Source organism: Anas acuta, chromosome 27, assembly GCF_963932015.1.
Source record: "Anas acuta chromosome 27, bAnaAcu1.1, whole genome shotgun sequence".
Lineage (NCBI taxonomy): Eukaryota > Metazoa > Chordata > Aves > Anseriformes > Anatidae > Anas > Anas acuta.
This window is the reverse complement of record NC_089005.1, coordinates 5,496,188-5,504,235: the sequence shown is the minus strand read 5'-3', so window position 1 is coordinate 5,504,235 and position 8,048 is coordinate 5,496,188.

Sequence of the window (8,048 nt, the reverse complement as noted above, 5' to 3'; positions counted from 1 at the left end):
TCTGAACATGAGCCAGCAGTGTGCCCTGGAAGCCAGGAGGGCCAACCGTATCCTGGGGTGCATCAAGCACGGCATTGCTAGTTGGTCGAGGAAAGTGATTGTCCCGCACTGCTCTGGTGCAGCCTCACCTTGAGCACTGTGTGCAGTTCTGGGCACCATAGTACAAAAAGGACGTGAAACTGTTGGAGAGTGTCCAAAGAAGGGCTGCTAAGATGGTGAAGGGCGTAGAGGGGAAGACATATGAGGAGCGGCTGAGGGCCTGTTCAGTCTGGAGAAGAGGAGGCTGAGGGGAGGCCTCATTGCGGCCTACAGATTCCTTGCGAGGGGGAGTGGAGGGGCAGGTGCCGATCTGTTCTCTTTAGTGACCAGTGATAGGACCTGAGGGAATGGTGTCAAGCTGCAACAGGGGAGGTTCAGGTTGGATATGAGGAAGAGGTTTTTCACTGAGAGGGTTGTCACGCACTGGAACAGGCTCCCCAGGGATGTAGTCACAGCACCAAGCCTGTCAGAGTTTAAGAAGTGTTTGGACTGTGCTCTTAATTGTACGGTCTGAATTTTTGTGTAGACCTGTGTGGTGCCAGGAGATGGACTCGATGATCCTTGTGGGTCCCTTCCAACTCGGGATATTCTATGATTCCATCATACCATCCTGCCCCTCAAACGTGTCTCCAGCTGCATAATTAACACAGCAGTTTTAATGAAAAGTTTAACACCTAAATAGCCCCTTTTCTCACAGCTTATCCATTCAAAGTAACATCTCTGTTGAAGGCTAAATCACACATCATTTAAATGTAATTGTGGCACCCCAGAGAAGGAACAGTGAATCCCAACAGCTGCTGAGGGTAAGAGATGACTCGGGTATCTCTGCTCTTAAATTTTCCATTGCAGAAAATACGCCTCTGGTTTCAGTGCAATATGATATGTCTGGGCCCAGGAAAGGAGTGAAGGGACAAGCTGGACTGCAATGTGCATAGGATTTTCGGTATTTGGTGTGCGATGTAACTAACAGGAGTTTGTGTGAGGTTCTTCCTATAGTAGCATCTCTATAAAGAAAAGTCCAGTCCTCCTGTACCAAATGGTCTCTCTCTGATCATTGGGTTTAAGTCCAAATGGATTTTCATAAATACGTATTTCTTTTGTGAGACTTGAAACTGGTAAATGCATCCACAGTTATGGAAGGCAGCCACTAGCACTGTGGGAGCAGGAGAAAGGGCAAAGTGTGTCAACGCCAAAAATAAGTGAAAGCCAGCCAGTAGGTGTAGAAGGAGATTCAATGTTAGGGGTGTGCTCAGAAATTTCTAAACTACAGCAAGAAAAAGGACAGCATTCAAATACCAGTCATCCAGAAAGCCAGGACCAGCCACATGTTCCTGATACCCAAAGCTGGGGAAAGGTTTAATTTGCTCCTTGAAGCAAGGACTCACTGGCTACTCACTGCTCTGCATGGGGCTGAAGCAGGCATGTGACATATGAATGGTGCACCAGCACTTCTACCTATTCAGCTGGCTGTGACACAGAGTGATTCCCTTAACAAAGCAGCTAACGTGCTTGGCTCAACTTTCTAGTTTTAATTTCCTAAACCCACAGGGGCAGCACAGTTCTCAACTTCCCAAGGCCTCACCACCCTGGTAGGAGAGAAAGTGTGAATGTAAGAAACAGCCAAGCATGCTTCACCTCCCAGAGCAAAACCCCCAAACCAGCTAACCTTTGCTATCAGCTCTAGTTGGCTGAAATCTGCAGTTTTTAATCTCTAAGAATTGTCAAGGCACAGCTGACTGACATTGCTACCAAAGGCCCTGCCCCATATGCCTTTTAAGCCCTGTTTATTTTCATTGATTATTTTATCATGAAAAAAGGAGAGAAAGAACAAACAGTGTGATGCACTGCTGCTGTGCTGTGCTTTGTATAGGCATCTGCTCTCAGCCAAGCTCCCCCATAGCAGTAACCTGAGAGCAAATCCCAATTTTCAGTGAGATTCAGTTTGTTTGATTCAAACAAGAGGTCAGCATCAATGCATCGCCTTTCCCAAAAAGCCTCATGCCAGTACCTAAATGCACTTGTACAGACTATATGGGAATCTGCTTGGTTATAAAATATGCTCATTTTAACAGAGATCTGCTGCAGAAATCATATGGGCAAATCCAAATTTCTCATGCCCTGCTCTGTCCCAGTTTGCTCATTTCTTCCCCCTGCAATCAGATATGGAAAAAAAAATCAAAAAGAAAAATAATAATATATATATAAATAAAAGTAAAAATCAAAAGTTACCTAGTGGATTTGTGTCAGGGTCAAGACTCTGGGGAGAATTTAAGATAGCTATTTTACAAAGGAGGAGAGGAGACAGTTAAAGGGGTTGTTACCTGCGTTTGAAGCCTGGCAAAGTACTGCAGAGCGAGGATACTTTATCAGTATCCTGCTTCCCCAGCTGAGGCCTCTGCCACTTGTTGCATGCCATCACATTCTCACACAGCAAGCAAAACACATTGACAGAGTCGATGCTATGCCTGCAAAACCTTCTGGTCTCTCTGTCAGGGCAAAACCCAAATCTGCAGCTGAGACAAGATAGGCCAAGCCAAGACATACCAGCGAAAGCAGGACCAAGCAAGAGCACACTGAAGTGGATACCCATCTTGTTTTCACTTCTATGCTTGTGTCTTTTTATAGCTGTTGACAGCCACCACGATTGGTTTTGCAGACTTCAGTGAAACCATCAATCTGATTATTTGCTATGGCAAAGACACAAGATGAACTTAATTAACATTTATGCATTCCACAGTGCTTTGCATAAAAGTTTGCTTAATACATGAGTCAAAAATATTCCCAGAAAATGAAAATTAAGGATAGTTAATTGCTTGCAGCTAAGAACCAATAGGTAAACTAGGGTTTCAATAGAATCAGTCTAACAGTCTAACAGTCATCATTATGACAAAGTTAGAACTTAATGAGAAGCAAGTTGTTTCAAGTACATGGAGGAAAGTGGGTTCTTTGTGTTTGTCATCTGACTTCATGATCAATTTCTGTGCAGACTGCAGTGGATTTTGGTTTCCCTGCCACAAATGGGGCTACTTGGTGCAGAATTACAGACACTGCCTCAATGTAGCCTGGTCATTTAGACATGCAATTACTTTTTATTACTGAACTAAATGAATCAAGCACTAGCTAATGAAAAATTTAAGAACCTGCAGTGGTAATTCAAAAATCAACCCAATCCAATTGCAAGTGTGAAATGAGGATTAACAGCAGTTTTCATATTCTTGGTGCATTTGGGGCAGCCAAGTAATCACATTGAAAGGACTTTACATCAGCAAGACACAAACACCTGAGAAGGAATGGGAGTGGGTGATAGCAATTATTGCTAAATAGGATGTTCAAGTGTGGTGATGATTCTAATGTATTTGATTAAAAGTCAAATATTATTCATTTGAGCAATTTGATAGGCAGGGAAGTGTCACAGAAGGGTCTAGGATGTCCTGGTGGGACCTCTGGTCTCATTGTGTGACATCAGGTTGCTCAGGGCTTCATCCTGGGAGATCTCACAGGAGATCCCCACTAGGAACACCTTCCCATGCCACAACTAGTGTACCACAGAAATAGGGTATGCTGATCCTACTTTACCCACTTCCTTTTCCTATAAGCTGCTTTCCAACAACAACAACAAAAAAATACTCTGCTTACAGAAGACTGAAGTGCCAAGCTCTTCCTGAAGGCACAGTCATTCTGAATAGCAGTGTTTCAGGTTCTTAAGAGCATTACCATGCAAAGCACTTCCAAAAACATTATTCCTGTTTACTGTTGTGCTGTCCAGACTGATTAAAAAGGTTTCAGGGAGGAATTGAGAGCAATTTTAAATGGAGGTGAAAGGAGAAAGAGGGAAAAGATGTCTTATTCTGAACCACTCTTTTTGTGGAAGCACGCAGCCATGATATCACGATAGCAGATAATATCTGTATTGAGGGATGCACAGTTGATTATCACAAGCTGTTGACAGTACAAAAGCTTCTCTGATGCACAGCCTCATCAAATGCCTTCAAATTTGCATTTAAATTGAGGAATTTAGGAATTCATACCCCAAAGAGGAGTAGGTCCCCTTGGATGACATTTCTGGTACCTCAGCCTTCAGAAGAAAATAACAATTGTGTGTGATATGAAAAAAAAAAAAACCTGTCCTGCTGCCTTCCAGCAAGACACACAAATCTAAAAGGGCTGCAACTGATTCCCATGTCTAAATCGTACCATAGCTATAACCTTTCAGCCTCACCTCCAGAGACAAGTCCCTGTTAGATGAGGTTGTGTTAAGACTTTGTCTTGAAGTACTAACATTATCAGTGTTACCGCCTCTCCCTCCAAATCCCCCAGATAAAGCATTGTTTGACACCCAGACAGTGGTGGCAGACACTATCCACACCAGGATTTCATCAGCAACACAAAAAAGGCAGCAGAGGCACACTGGGCACATGTCCAGGAACATCTGCGTCACACAGCGTGCTCAGGGGACGGAGCACACAGAGGTAATGCACTCCAGAGCAGCTCTGATCAGAGACCTGTCAACAAAGTTCTCCTTGAGGACTGCACCGTGCTCTGTGCATGCCAAGAAGCGTGGCAAAGTGAGCTCTCCTGCTCTTCAAACTATCTTCTTTTCTTCCCTTCTCTGTAAAGGCACAGGCCACTGATAGCACCTTCCAGGGCATTACTGCCTCTGAAAACACCAGTGCAGCTGGCAACCTATGCAAGGACTCACTGTTTTTGCCTGAATTGTGGCAAATCATTGAGTTTGCCCACTCAGATTCAGATCACGTGTATACACACCAGGCCCGTCCTGTTCTTCCTCATGCAAACAAAGCAGTGGGAGCTCAGCACTGCTGTAACCCCTCATTTACAAACAGCAACATATTATGAAATGATTGTTTGAAGCTGCTAAGACTCCTACATTACAAAATAAATTGAGGTGAATTAACAAGGCTCTGTCTCAGGCAGTCCATCATGGGCACTAGCATCTCCATAGCAGGTTCCTGTGGTCAGAAACGGTCACTGCTGCAACTCCTGGGGACTGTAGCTGGTGGTTGTATCTGGACTGGCCTGCACATTTCTTTCTCTTTGATTGTAAGAGAAAACTGCCAAGAGGAATGTGTGGGCACAGCCAGCCACCACCACCATCCCTTGCTAACACGGCTGCTGCTGTCTTCAACAGTCTCAGAAGATTTACAGCCCATCACATCCCTCAAATCTTAACTTGATTGCTGTTGGGACCTTGAGGACTTTTCCACAGCTGGAAGCATGAGTCCATGCTGTGGCTGTGCTATAAGTGATTTAGACATCGCTGCATTTGAGGAGTTATTTTTATATTTGATTTTGCAGTCATTAGAGGGTCCATGAAATCCTGGATTCTATAGTGCAAACTCTATACCTGGTGATAAAACACGAGAGATGAGAGTATGAAAGGTCAGATCGTTACTGCTCATAGCAAATGAGCCAGGTGGCTGCAAAGGGAGAAGTCAGCAGAGCCATCCCGAGCTCTGAAACCCTACTGGATGATCCTTTGCCCTCTCCCTCTGCCCCCTCTCCCCCCCCCCCCCCCCCCATTCAGAGCTGCACTTGCTAACCAGGCTTCAAGGGGAAAAAAGATATCCAACCTGTGTTAGTGCAATCTGTGTTACAGCCTTTCCAGACAGATTGCCAAGCTGCGGCCCAGGAAGACTGCTCAGGAACAGGCCTTCCCAACACGATCACAGAGAAATCACACCATTTACCTCTTCCAAGGTTTAAATCTCTTCCTTTTGCCCCCCAGGTATGAGAAAGGCCAAACAGAAGTAGCTCTACAGCAATAACAAACCAGGCTAAACGCAGATAGCATATTCTGGAAGGAAAAAGCAGAGAGGCTGAGCCTTGCCTGTCTCCAGAAAGAATCTGCAATGAAAACCCAAACCAAGCACCTTCCTAGTTACTGTCAGAAGCTGAGCAGGTATTAAATCACTTTTTATTACTAAGAAAAACTACACTTGTTTGCATAAGAATAGTACCAGTGAGCTAGTAAATGTTGCTGTAGTACCTGCAGTGGCATGCAGAAACTACCAGATAATTTTTAATTTAAGGGTCATTTGTCCGTTGAGTAGAGACCCTGATTGTGCTTAATCAACCATCTTAGCCACTGCAGCAGGGTCCCCAGACACTTGGTGACTGCGCATGCATTCCACATGGAAACCTGGCAAACCCATTGCCATGGGTGAGCCCACTGAGTCGAGCCTAGGGTGTGAGGCTTGTGTCCAGACAGCATGCAGGGAGCAGCAGTACCAGCAACCCCAGAAAACTGTGAGCTCAGTACTCCCCAGCTCAATTTTTAACCTTGTAGACAGAGAAGATCCCTGTTGCTATGCCACCCATGTTGTAGGTCCGGAGCACTCAGCACATCCCACACAGAAACCTGCTGAGCAGCTCAGCAGTCCTGTGGACATGACCAATGAGGTTTCAAGTCCATCGTGGCAGCTGCAGCACTCAGATAGGAATGCTTCCCTTTCTACTCTTCTCAACTTTCCACCCATCTCCAGCACTTGCTTGCAGCTCAGAGACATCCCCCTTCACATCAAAGCTTCCCACAGCCCTGGCGCTGTGCACACAGGCAGGTGGAAAAGCACTGGCAGTGCAGCAGGCAGCTGCTGGCATGTGGGTGGACAACTAGCTTTCTTTTATAAATCATTTTTCCCATCTCCCTAATAAGATCGTCTAGTATTCTTCCAGGAGAAGAAGAATCCCAGCACACCTTCATCTACCAGGAAACTTTTTGGGAATGCATCCTGTGGCAAACGCCCACCAACAGTCATAAATCAAGTTTCCCAATGTCCTGTCAGTGATTTAGTAGTTTTGGACTTGATCGAATGGGGAACAGCCATTTGTAAAAGTTCCTGTCACCAAATGATGCATTCTCTTAATTTCCAGTTAAATACAAAGCATGAAGATTTGTCCTTGCCAACATCACTAATAGCTGAGGATAATCAAATGCTCCACACATTGCTATTGCCATAACAGTAATAATTCATTTGGATGTTAAAAATCCACATGGTTCCTTCTGCCTCCTTCATTTTGGACATATAGCTGGAAGTACTGATTTGTTTACAGCAGTCATTAAAGCTTTGTTATGAGGCTTTTGCTGCTAGGAATACACATCATGAAGCATGACTCTACTTTTGCAGCCTCTTCATTTTAGTCTGGCCCAGCTGGAGCCAACGAAGAAGAGGGTATGACTCTTTTACTCCAGACCCCGAGTTATTTTGGGACCAAAAAAAAACCTACAAGGTTTTTACCGCCTGCAAAAGTCACTTACTCCCTCAAGACTGTTGCTTTTACAAGTGTCCTCAGACTCCAGGGTACTACAGCTGTGCTTATGAATAGACGCCAGTCTCCAGAAGTTTATTCTTTTGCCATTTTTGGGGTGCTTGGAGTCAGTGCAGAAAACAGCTGATGCCATGGCAGTTCCACAGCTGCTCTGTCTGGGGAGCAGGGGACTGCTGCCACGGTTGGCTCAGCACGGTCCTACCCCAATGTTGCTTCTGAAGAATGCAGTTGCAATCAAACCACATCTTTTCCTCCTGCTCCATCCAGTGGTTGAGGCTGGAACTCCACTTTCATATCAATAAGAACTCGGGCATTAACCTATAGCAACTTTGCAGTTACTGGTACCTAAATCGCCCAACAAGGATTGGGGCAGCTGCTGCTTTTCCCGTGTCAGAGAATGATGACTGGAACGCTGGACAGGTAGGACTGAAAAACTTTCTTGTCCAAACGGTGGCACTGGGGAGAGGCTGCTCTTCCCATCAGCTACATGGTCAGGATGATGGTGGGAGGCAGGAGCAGATCCAGGCCATCTAACTGGCTTTCTGCTAATATTTTTATAGCACAGGACATGCTACAAAAACAAAACACTCAGCTTTACGTCCTCCATTGCTCAGCCTTTCCTCAGGCACATAGCACATCCCTCAGTCCTGCTCTCTGTACCAAAATGAGGCGCACATCTCCTTTGCCCAACCACTGTGATCAGGTGCATGAGGCCTCTGAAG